At 37.3% G+C, this 13,307-nt stretch overlaps 1 protein-coding gene across 4 annotated transcripts in view; it reads right to left on the bottom strand.

The window, feature by feature from the left end:
- KANSL1 (KAT8 regulatory NSL complex subunit 1) overlaps positions 1–13,307 on the bottom strand; it is a 148,531-nt gene that overhangs the window by 67,128 nt on the left and 68,096 nt on the right. The gene's annotated exons all lie outside the window — the stretch shown is intronic.

Below are 13,307 nucleotides of genomic sequence, written 5' to 3'. Positions count from 1 at the left end.
CATCAAGATCAACTTATCAGTTCATAAAATATAAATGAAAGAATTTCTGGTCCAAGCAAGATGATGTAGACTCTTTCCTCCTAGCCCATACCAGTGGAACACAACTATAAATCGTAGAAATATTGTAAGAGGCAATCAAATAAAAACTCTGAAAGGTAGAAAGAGGAAGGTGAACTGGTTGGAGACCTCAGGATTAGAACAATATAGTGACAGAGCATCTTCAAAAAATCCCCTTCAATAGAAAGTAACCCAGGCCTGGCATTTCCTGAGACTTTCAACCTGACAGAAAGCAGCCCAGGGAGGCTCATCACCCCCCTGGATGGCATAAAACAGTACCGCCCACAATACCAAGCAAGCCCTGAAGCAACAGCAAAGGAGATGGGTCAAGGAAGGGGTCAACTAACAATTAAGAAATAAGAGACCAAGGATAACGTTCTAAAACTCCATTTCTCTCTTGCCTTTTCACAAATACTCATTTTATCTATTCTCTTTCCTCCTATTATCTCTAAAATCCAAGTTATATCTCCTATTTTCCTCCTGACTCATTCCACTTAGTCACTGCTTTCACTTATGTGTCAGGCTAGCTATTGACCCTAGTCCTTTACTTAGTATTCCCAAGGCAGACATCCTCACTTTCTTCAGGTCTTTTCCTCAAATCACTTCAGTGAGGCCTTCCCTTGACTATCTTAAAAATTCAAGCCTTCACCCTTTCCTACACACACACTCATATTTCTCTCTCCCTCCCTCCCGACCCCTCCTTCTGGATTTATGATTAGAAGTTACATGTAAAATACTTTATCTTACTGTCTATTTCTCCTACTAGAACCCTCTCTTACAAGACCAGCAGAGACTTCTGTCTGTTATTACATTTCTGGTGTCTTTAACAATGCCTGGCTTCTGGTAAGTGCTGAAATATTTGTTGAATGGGAGGGAGGACAACAGGAAGGGAAAGTGGAAAGGCAGACAGAAGTAATAACTATGATCCTAACTTTTTCTGGCAATAGATAAAACCCAAAGTAATCCTACAGTGAAGCTAGCCCCTTTCTTATTTTGTGCCAACTGATCTCATAAACCACTCTGACCCCTCTTGCCTAAATGGGACACATAAAACTACACTCCACAGTCTTAGTCCAAACCTCCATTGACCAGAGAAAATAAAGCCGTATTACAACAAAGTGAAAACTGCCAGCAAGGTACTTCATCTATATTCACCAAACACACACAACTTGACTGGATGCTTACTGAGGGTACTATGACATAAAATTCTCACAACCCCTCAATTCCCATGCTTAAAAAAAAATATATAGGAGAGGGAGGAATGGAGGGGGAGGGACAGGGACATCGATTTGTTGTTCTACTTTTTTTATGCATTCATTGGTTGATTCTCTTAAGTGCCTTAACCAGGGACTGAAGCCATAACCTTGGTGTATCCAGATGACTCTGTATCCAGTTGAGCAATCATGTCCAGGGCTCAATTCCTCCACTTTCAAACCATTTTCTAATAGTTAGAATCTTGAATTATATGATATATATAAATATTCTATTTCAAAGTTTTCCTGGTGACTTTTGAACATTCTTTTATATGAACTTGAAAGTTATTTTGTCAGGTTCTTCTTTACCAAATAGTATGTAATTCTGCTTCCCACCTTACCTCACCTCTTTAAAAAAAAAAAAAACCTTAAGAAATAATTTTTAATGACCTAGTCAGCCCAGAGATCAAACTAGCTTACAGTACAACCTAGCTTTCTTCATGAAGGCACAAAGAAAGACAGTTTCGCTGTCCTAACAATTGGGCAACACCAGTAAGCAGCGATACAATGTTAAATACAATGCCCAGCATTACAATAACTGCTCAGTAAAGAGTAGCTACCACTGCCCTTACTAACTTTTGACTACCATACCTGGCTGAACTAACTCAGCCACAACAAGGTACTCCATGCTCTTCCATCTAATGACAAACATTTGTTTTGGTAAATGTGTATTCCTTAAACACACCTGAGAAACAGGAACCTGAGACCAATTACCTTTTATTCTGAATCGAGTTAAAACATGTCAACATGGTATATACAGACAGGTCATACTGGAATTTTTAGTAGGTAAAGGCCAGTGATGCTGCTGACATACTACAATACATAGGCAAGTCCCCACAACAAAACGTCAATAAAACTGAGGATGAGAAACCCTGCTTTACATGAGTCGTTGATTACTATAAAATCTTACATTTCTCAAGTCAACTCCTCCTTTTGGTACCCCATGGCACCAACATTTTTGCAGGCTTTCTGGCTAAGAAGCCACCAAAGTCTTAAGGTTCTTTCATAATGAGGTGAATGGCAACAAAGACGTTCAAGCTGTGACCCAACATTTGGGGGGAGGGGGAAGAATACAACAGACAATATCAAAGTATGTAATATGTAGAGTATATATGTATGTAGTAAAGGTAACTTTTTGGTTGGCATATGCAATCCAGTGGTTCTTTAGATTCAACTGCAAGTACAAGAAGTCACACAAACTGTCTATCTTACTGTAAATGATGTTTAAAATAAGACTTTAATGGCACTGTTCAGTTCTCTCATCTAAAAATTAGTGAGTTGCACTAAAAAAACTACAAGGCTCTTTAGTTACAAGAGGTGATGAACTGCCCTGGTATTGGTAGTTCAGTTGGTTAGAACACAGTCCCAATGGTCCAAGGTTGTGGGTTTGATTTCTGGTCAGGGCACATACAAGAATCAAACAATAAATGCACAAATAAATGCAATAATAAATCACTGTCTCTCAAATCAATAAATAAAAATATGATGAACCTATAATCATCAGCATGAAGTATATTCTGTATGCACAGCTGTAATTTTTACTGGGGTAGGAAGACTAGATAGATACCTATATGATCAAATTCACTCCAAAAGCTTCAATAAAATTCTTTCCCTTAGTTACTAGACTCATATAGACTAGGATCTTGACATGCCAAGTCTAAATCTAAATCATCCTCCTAAACATGCCAAAAACTTTTAGAACCAAAAGAAACATTAGTGATTTCCTCCAAGCATCTCAATTTTTAAGCAATCAAAATGGGACCAAAATGGGACCCAAAGAGTAAATCACTTTCTCAGACTTTAAATCAATTCACAGTCAGGCTCTTAAAGCAAACATTAGTCAAAGCTCTCAGGAGAGCATGGCATGCAAACATCAGCTAAAAGTTAACATTCAAATTTTTAAAATTACTATGGCTGCTTTAAATAATTGGCACAGGTTAACTATGACTCAAATGTCTTTAAAATTTAACCATTTTACTGACTCAGATGTAAGACTGGTTGATCAGTACTACCATGTTTGACATTTTCCTAAGATAAAAAATTAAGCCTAATGCTTTATTCTTAGAAATAAGTATGAAACATATAAATAATGGAAAACATACACAGATCAGCCAATGGCAACATCTACACTGAACTAGTAAGGAGTTCCACCATTAAAGGTCCCAATCTATTCCACAGTTATATAGCCCTTAAGTTTCTCCACCTGCAGAATTGGTCACTAGGATTCTTCCAGCATCAAAATTCTACCTATCTTTGTTCCTAAGTGTAACATTATAAACAGGAAACTGTATTATTTTACTCACAGTTTAAGGCATATTCCTGCAAACAAGGTGCCTACTAATTAATAATGAACTAAAACAACTGGTGTGTCAAAGTATGCAGGCTCTGTCTCTCTAGTTAGCTTTTATAGCCAAGAAATTCCTAAACTACAAAGTATGTACTTACCAATTTGTTAATAAGAGCCCTGGACTCAGAATTAGCTTAGAAACAAACCCTAAGCAACTCAACATTTAAGACTAGACCATCTACCCGAATGAGACAGGTTAAGTATTTAAACAATCTTACTCTTTCTTAAATACTTTAAAGAGGAAAGAACGCTACCTATTTCCTAACTTGCTGAACTAACCCTAGAAAAATATTATCCCGATGTTCTTAAACAGACTATTACCAAGTTCCCCCCATGAGTTCTACATTTTGATATATTTTATAACAATCTGTCCCCAGACAGATTAGTTATGACCACATGTTAACATTACAATCTTGTAAGCAAGGGAAAAAGTCTCTAATATACTAATCAATGGTAATTCTTGACTGAAATGTTTTTAAAGGAAAAGAGAATGGCAAATCATTTTTAAATTGGGTAATGAAAGCAGGGCCTGATTAAGTCATTACTCTGGACAGTCAACTGAGTGAATAGATAACTAACTTTCAAAAAATAAGTCTTAATCGGCATCATTAGACAATTATTTCAGCATTTAACAGTAATGTTAATTTCTTCACAGGTCATAAATTACATCACAAAGAAAGATTCAGACCAGATAAAGTTTAAAACAATTTTTATTTAACAGTCTCTCTTTTTGATTTAGGCACCCTCTCAAGACCTGTCCAGGTAAAGGTCTCTCACTGGAATTCCATGCTGAAGATCACAGTTTTTCTCTTACAATACTTAGCTATTTTTATAACTAAGGCAAGCAGAATTATTTTAGAAACAAAAGATTACAACAGACGTTTCATTCTCCCCTACTGCAGAAGAGGAAATAGTACAAAGCCACAGAGAACAGCAACAGTTTTATATCAAACCCTCCCCCCCTTCAACTGCCACCAATTATACAGCTCCTAAACGCTAAACAGAAATCCTAGGGGAAAAATGCACGTTCTAGAGATAAAGATAATTTTAAAGGTGTATTACATGATGGTATATATAGCTTTTCAGATAGCTCTATGTGATTTCAAACTAAAGACAAAAACTTCACTGTGACATTATGAAAAGAGAAAGTTTATTAGTAGGACACTCCTCCCCCACAAAAAGTGAGTTTAAACAATCCAAGCAGCTCTAGGGAAGCCAACAGGTAACAACCTTTGGGGAAGGGCAGAAATACTAAGACAATCACAAAACATGTACACACAGTTTTTAATTCCCCCCCCAGAGACTGCTAGGATCGTCACAGAAGGTGATAAATGCTTAAGCTACTCACAGACACCAGGCAAACGCCACAGAACCACAACAGTGTGCACTAACCCCCATGGTAGTAAACCAAGGTGATGGAGCAGAGAAGGAAGGGAGTCTGCAGGACTGAAAAATATGATAGAAAGTTTGGTACACTTCCCATTTCTGATCCATTTTAGAACTCACATTACTAATTATTAATTACAGAATCATAAAAGAAAAGAAAGAACCCCAGGAACCAAGGCTCTTTTAGATAAGACAATTACCTGGCAAGACTTATAGCAGACTGAGAGCTAGACCCAACTTCCAACCAAGACTTTCTACTACACGAAAACTAAATATTTAGTAATTAAGATTTTGTTAGAAATAGCCAGGTTACAAATATTCATCAAGGAAAGACTGAGAAAGTTGAACAACCTAGTAAACTATTAGAATCTTTTCTCATAAGACACAAAACATAATCTTCATTAACAGCCCTCCAACAAATTCTCTAATAGAACTCAAAATTTTTTCTAGCAGCAAGTAAAAGTTCTATTATATTTCTCTTTCACAGCTTGGTACTGGGAAATTATTTTATATAGAACAAAAGTAAGCCTATAGAGTCTAAGAGTGCTTGAAAATATTTTTTTAGTGGTAAAATAATCTCAGTGACCAACAGTAATGCTGTAATAATGTTTCAAATTTTTTAAAGTATAAACTGGTGCATCCAACTTTGAAAAACAATTGTGTTATGGTGGTTTTAAAAGATGGCTGCAAGCCCTGACCAGAGCAGCTCAGTTAGCTGGGCAATGTCTTACAAGGTGAGTCCCCAGTCTGGGAACATGTGAGGGGCAACACATTCATATCCATATCCATATCCATGTCTCTGTCTCTGTCTCTTTCTCCCCGCCCCTTCCCCTCTATCTAAAAGTACATAAATATAATCTTTTAAAAAATAATACAAAAAACATGGCTGCAAATTCTCTGAAATTCCTCCCATTGAGAGGTGGTGTTCTCTGTCTCTTCCCCTTGAATCTGAGAGGGCTTGGGACTGCTTGAGTCAATAGAATATGGTGGAAGTGATACTAGGTAACTTCTCTGATCAGTTTATAAATGAACAGGCAGTTTCCATCTTTTTTTGCTAAATATGAAGTCTGACAGCCCTGAGGCTGTCATGCTGCAGAGACCAAGTAAGTATGGGCACATTTTGCCAAGGGTATCCAATCCAGCTGAGCAAAATCCTCTATGAATCCCCAACAACATGCCACACATGTAAGGGAAGAAGTCATCTTGGAAGAGATCCTCTAGTCCCAATTGTTTTGGTGCCACTCTGCATCTTCCCTAGCTGAGGCCCTAGTCATCCTGAAACAGAGATAAGCCATTCCAACTACATTCTGAATTCTAACCTACACAATCTATGAGAATAATAAAAGAAACCTTGTCTTATACCATTCTGTTTAAGGTGGCTTGTTAAGCAACAATATATAGTAGAAATAGTCATTATATCAATACAATAAAGTTGAAATTTGCGTACTTTACCACCCAGCAATTCTAATCATGGATATAGACCCCCAAAACCTTTTAGCACACACATACTAGGAGGCATGTTCAAGAATGTTCAGAGAGGTGGCCGGTGTGGCTCAGCTGGAGCATTGTTTTGTATACCAAAGGGTCATGGGTTCAATTCCTGATCAGGGCACACACCTAGGTTATGGGTTTCATCCCCAGGCAGGGCACAAAAGGCAACCAATCAATGGTTCTGCTCTCTCTTCCCACCCAACTGCCCCCCCACATTGTTTTGTTTCCCATAGCACTTAACATATATTTGTTTATTGCCTCTGCTCCTCCAATAGCATAAGTTCCAAGAGAGCAGGAACTCTTATTTGTGTTATTAATGTATCCCCACAAACTTAAGTCTTTTCATATGCAGGAAGCATTCGATAAATGTACATTGAATGAATACTGGTAATGATGGAGGGGAGTTTTCCATCCACAATGGTTCATAAACAGCAAACATGTACACGCCTAGGAAGTCGGCCAAATATCTTTCCTTAGGGTTATTGGTTTATAGATTCAATCTAATTCCAATTAAACTCCCAGTGGAATTTTTTAAGGGAATTTGACAAAAACAAATAGATTTGACTACACAAATTTAAAACTACTATAATTCAAGAAATATACAAATTAGACGGCAAATAAAAAGCTAGGTCCCTGGCTGATGTGGCTCAGTAGATGGGAGTGTGTTGGCCTTTGAACCAACAGGTTGTGGTTCAATTCCCAGCCAGGGCACATGTCTGGGTTGCAGGCCAGGTTCCCAGGAGGGAGTGCGAGAGGTGACCAATCAATGTCTCTCTCAAACATCAATGTTTCTCTGCTTCTTCCTCCCTCCCTTCCCTTCTAAAAATAATTTTTAAAATATTTTTAAAAAGCTAAGTATTGATTTGCATCTACAAATCAATTCAAAAAGATACAAATGATTGTATTTATTTATATAAATAATATAAAAGGGCAATAAATACAAAGCAAGGGTTAAAATGAACTACATTAATAAATTAAAGCAATAAAAAAATTACAGGATGACTTTTTGCCTATCAAACTGAAGGAGTCTCAAAATTTTATCTAATATCTGCTAAGTTTCAGGGGAAAATTGATGACCAAACAGCAGTTCCATTCTGGAGAACATTAACAGGATTTATTCCCCCCCAAAACTTAAAACTGTCCTTATCCCATGACCAAAAAAAATATTTCCATATCTAGAAATTTAACCTGAGATAATAATCTGTGATAGGAAGCAAGTTTTAATCACAACGTTTTCTAAACTCCTATAGAAGAGATCACAAACTCAGGTTGCATTCCAAAAGTTGTTCATTGAATTTTCTTTGGATTCTTTGGACTCCAGAAAGGTATCAACATTTTTTCAATGTCTTGCCAGCACTTTAAAATCTATTACATACAAAGACAAGATCTGCCAATGCTGGGCAAGTCTCTCAATAACTATTAGCAGCTGATCCCTTCAGATGTGTGGCATATGACCCGCAGTTCAAAATCATCCCCATCCTGAAAGAGCTTGCTTCATTTATATTATATGCCTGATATCCTGGGCTTTCTAAACACTTATTTTTGGGCCTCACTGCCCCACCTTAGTTTCAGATTCAGTATGTCTGAGGTAGGATTTTAGAATTTACATTTCTAACAAGTTTTTAGGAGATACTAATGATGCTGGTCCAGAGACCCCACTGAGAACGTTAGACCAGCAATTTTCAACTGGTGTGACCCTGAAACTTTTAAAACATACCAATACCTGACTATTTAGTCAGGGGCACTGACCTCTTTTCCTTCACACTGGCAAATAAAAAAGGGACAACAAACAATACAGCAATAACCATCTGATATGAATCAAAATTATGCCTATTTCCTTTCCTTATTTCTGATGGAGGAGAGGAAGGGATGAAAGGGAAAAATCAAGGAGAAACAATGTTCATCCTAAAAAAAGTATCATTTCTAAATGTAAGGCTACAAGCTCTAAAACCACAACATTCAAACATCAAATGTCTCATGAAACCATTAAGTTTAAAAAGAATCTTAAAGTATACCTTGAACTTAAACAATGTTATATGCCAATTGTATTTCAATAAAGCTGGAGGAGGGGGAGAGGAATACTTAGTTGAGGCTTAACAAAATCAGAACACAAAAGCAAGTTTCATTCTAGGGTTGGGGTGAGCTACAAGGTGTCCAAACAGAACAGTTTTAGATAATTGCTGCAAACCTCCTATTAGAAATTAAAGAACTCCAAGGTGTTTAGTAGCAGGATTTTTTAGCCTGAATGAAAGCAGCATAATTTTTTTAAGTATATTTAGATAAGCCACTCAGTTCCACAGAATGTAATAGTCTACCACTATGATTTCGAGGAACTGCATCTGACTAGTCCTATACCAATGGTTAATTTTAAAGGTAATTTAACAGGTGTATATCTTATACAGATAAAATCTGAGAGAAGGAAGAAAGAGCAGAGGTGAAACTAAACAACTAGATTTGAATCTTTGCTCTGATGCTTACCTGAGACCCTGGGCAAAAAAAAAAACCCACCTCTCCCAGCCTCAGTGTCTTCTTCTACAAGAAACTATCAACCTCAAAGAGTTGTCATGGTGACTTAATGAGATCTGCGTTTAATGACCCTAGCACAAGAATGCAGGCAACTAACAATAAGAACATTAACACCCTCCTTTTTCTTTTTTTCAGATTTTATTTATTTATTTTTAGACAGAGGGGATGGGAGGGAGAAAGAGCGGGAGAGAAACATCAGTGTGTGGTTGTCTCTGGTGCACCCCCTACTGGGGACCTGGCCCTCGACCCAGGCCTGTGCCTAAAGTGGGAATCAAACCATCCACCCTTCAGTTCACAGGCCAGCACTCAACTCACTGAGCCACATCAGCCAGGGCAGAAATTTTTAAATCCATTCTAAGATTGGGATATTAAGAAAAATGACAAATAATCAAGCAAAGACATTTTCTAGGTATAAAATGACTATTAAAATGACCCTTTGGTTCAAAGGCAGTGCTCAACCCACTAAGCCACACCAGCCAGGGCCCACCCTCCTCTTTCTTATCCTATCATCTAATGTGTAAGTGTAAACTGGGTAATGGGATTACCAGTAATTTATGGTTTTGCCTTCTGTGTTTTAAAATGTTATAATAAATTAATTTATAATAAAATATTTTGGAAAAAAATTTTTTAATTGTATTAGGAAAAAAGACAAAGCCAAAATGATGTACTGTTTTATTTAACATTTTTCTTGCCTCCACAACATGCAGAGACATAATTAACTCTCTTAAGTTATATCTCTCATCACAAAAAGCAACTTTCAGTTAGAGACAAGCTATATATCCTCAATATTGCCACTGTTTTTCTACTCCCAACAAACTGTCCCCAAGCTGAAAATCACTTATCTAAAAGAAACACATTTTATATTAAAAAAAAACCTTGAATTCTTGGAGCAGTGCTATTTCTCAATTGTAGAAGGAAGCACAGACATTCCACTATAACAACGTAACACTGTGTGACTTTGTATTAGACAAAATAAAACACATTATTAGTCCCTGCCCTTAAGATATAGCTTTCAAAACAGATGATATTCAATGCACCCTTAATTCAACCTCCACACAGAAAAGATGACCGAAAATTCAGAACCTCCTAGCTATAATCCCTTGAAGGAATCATAAAGACCAAGCCCAATAGAGATCCTAGAAATGTGTAATGACCCTGCAAAGCAAAAAAAGAAGCTGATATCCAACTGAACAAAAGATCAGTGAAATATTTTTATGCCAGTTGTCACATACAGTTCTGCTATTTCTTATACATGTCATTTACTATTAAAACCCACTTACTAAGCTGCAATATATTGGCCATGTCCAAAACAAAAAAAATTATGGTAAGAATTCCATGAAGAGACACAATGCTATGAAGAATGCTTAAGGAAAGAATTTAGAAATAACTGAGCAACTAAACAAAATGGAAAGAGGCCTACTCAGAGCATCTAATTTGCATGAAAATGTTGGAAACAAGTCTGAATTTGGGAGTTTGGGGGGAAGAAACAATTTGATATGCTAATACAAAAGAAAGAAAAATACAGGCCTTGCCCTGATCAGTGTGGCTTAAACTGGTTGGGCATCATCCCTGAAAGCAAAAGGTTGCTGGTTCAATTCCTGGTCAGGGCACATGACAGGGTTACAGTTTCAGTCCCCAGTGGGAGTGCATACAAGAGGCAACCCGGTCGATGTTTCTCTCCCTCTCTTACCCTCTCTCTCTAAAAATAAAATCTTAAAAACTAAAATAAAATTTTTTGACACAGAGCCAAAGACCATGGAACCAAAGACCAAATCTGAGAAAAACTTATCATACACTGGCAATATTGGTTTTTAAAAATTAATGGACTATTTAGAGTAGTTTTAGGAATACAGAAAAACTGAGCAGAAAGTACACAGTTCCTACACAACCCTCCCCTACCAGTTTCCACTAGAATTAACATTTGTTATAATTGATGAGCCAATCATTTTGGATTTTGACAAATGTATAACACAACATGTATCTACCATCACCACTATTACATTTTCAATATGCAATACCAAATTCAAAGTGAGTGATGTTCCAGCATCTTTTAACATTAACTGAACTCTCCCCTGTTCTTCACCTACTTTCCCCACACGCTCCCATCTTAGTAAAAAACCTTCCTTCTATTGTCTGTGACCAAAAATTCTTTCACAACCTACACATCTAGCCCATCAACAAATCCTACCTACTTTGCTTTCAAAATACACCCAGACTCACACATTACTTCTCACAAACTCTACTACCACCAGCCTAAGCCAAGCTACGATCCTGCCTCCTAGGGTATTACAACAGCCCCCAGTTTATCTTGTTTTCCTTCTTCTGTCCATAGCAGTGTTTCATTCAAACTAAGTCAGATCATGTCACTCCTCTGCTCAAAGGTGACACAAACTTTTCACCTCAGAATAAAACCTACAATCCTTATAAACAATCTACTAGCTTCCATATGACCTATTATCTCCACCTACTCACACTCCAGCCTTCCTTTACCCCTCTGACTTTACCTCCCACAGTATTTCCTTGCCCCGTTGAAGTTACACTGGCCTCTTCTCTGTTTCTGTCTGTGGGGTTTTTGCGCTTGCTGTCACCACCCCCCCTCCCCTGTACAACCCAAAATGTCTTCCCCACAGATCACAGTACCTGACTACCCTATTTAATCTTGCATCCCCTCTTCTCTGCATTCCTTATTCCTCATCTGCTTTATTTTTTTCTCCACAGCATGCATCATCATTTAACATAATATATATTCCACTTATTTACTGTCCCAATCTCCAACTAGAAAATAAGGGCAGGAATCTTGATAGATTCTGTTCTCTGCAGCAACTACAATGTACCTGACTTTCAACAATAAGTAAAGGGTGCTGAAGGTGATCTAACTGTATTATTGGTAGGGAATTAAAAACAGAATATAGCTGCAAGCACCTACAGTCTAAACAAAGCCCCAATTGTCAACAATTCAGTGACTCATTCTGGAAACACAATAGTTCCTTTATGCTCTTAAAGACTTGAAGTTCCTCTATTAGAAAAAATGTCCTCCTCTGAGAGGTTGGACTTCTGCCCTCATGGGACTTCCCCTCTATTTTCTAGTCCCATACATACCATAGCCACTAAGCATACCAGACAGGAAGGGTTTCATGGGTAAGAAACACAAACATATTTAGGATGCTATCATAAAGACAAAGATGAATTTAGCTGTAAATGCTTAAAGATAAACAAGTCTTCTTGTAAAATATTTAACCTTTTTTAAAATAGGTGATTGTCTATCAACTACAAGAATGGTTAGAAACAGTGAATTAATCCAGCTTGATCAAGCAATTTATACTCATTAAGCATCAAACTTTAATGTGAATAAAAATAATTATTTAGAATATCTCGAGTTCCAGATCCCAAATACATCTGCCCATATAGAGATACCCAAAGGGTTGCAGGAGGGTAAGAGTGGAAATAGCAGAGCCAAACAATACCATACATATCTGGTTACTCTCTTTATTCTCTGCAAGATAGCTCCATTCAGTGGAAACCTCTTCTAAAATGAGGATAAGGAAACCCTGCTCATTAATAAAATCAACTCTTATATAAGCACGCCCTGACTAGGAACAGATGAGTTAAAGAACAATGTAATTGAACCAACAATTTCAATCTGTCAGACCAATTTGTGTGGTTGTGTTCAGTAATATCGGGTTTTACCATCACTAATGTCCATTTAATTTCAGTTCCCAGGCTTTAAAATCTAAAAGGACAGAAAGAGATGAGTATGCCACATGACAGTATTAGTAACAGTAAAAATAGCTGTCACTTTTGGAAACCTGAAGGGCCTGAAACTTGACATATATAGTTTTCTAACTTTAATAACAACCTAATAAAGTAAATATTATATTCTAAGGCTATTCAGATTGAGCAATTCTGGCAAAGTCACACAGCTGATCAATGCCAGTAGGAATTCAAACTCAGGTCTGACTCAAAAGTCTCCATTCTAAGATATCCCTCAGTAAAGCTGTATTTAAAAAGAAATCTGCATTCTTCCCACCAGACCACATTGTTTTTCTTTTTCTTCTTCTTCCAACTCACGGGGCGGGGGGGGGGCGTGGGCGGATGGATTGATTGACTGACTTGTTGTTCCACCTATTTATGCATTCATTGTTTTTCTTGTATGTGCCCTGACCAGGGATCAAACCCTCAATGAACAATGGCCTATCTGAACAATGCTCTAAACAACTGATCTACCCAGCCAGGCTAGACCACACTGC

This window comes from Phyllostomus hastatus, unplaced genomic scaffold (assembly GCF_019186645.2).
Source record: "Phyllostomus hastatus isolate PE091 unplaced genomic scaffold, TTU_PhHast_1.1 phas_contig_210, whole genome shotgun sequence".
NCBI classification, from domain to species: Eukaryota; Metazoa; Chordata; class Mammalia; order Chiroptera; family Phyllostomidae; genus Phyllostomus; species Phyllostomus hastatus.
This window is presented reverse-complemented; position numbering and strand designations above follow the sequence as displayed.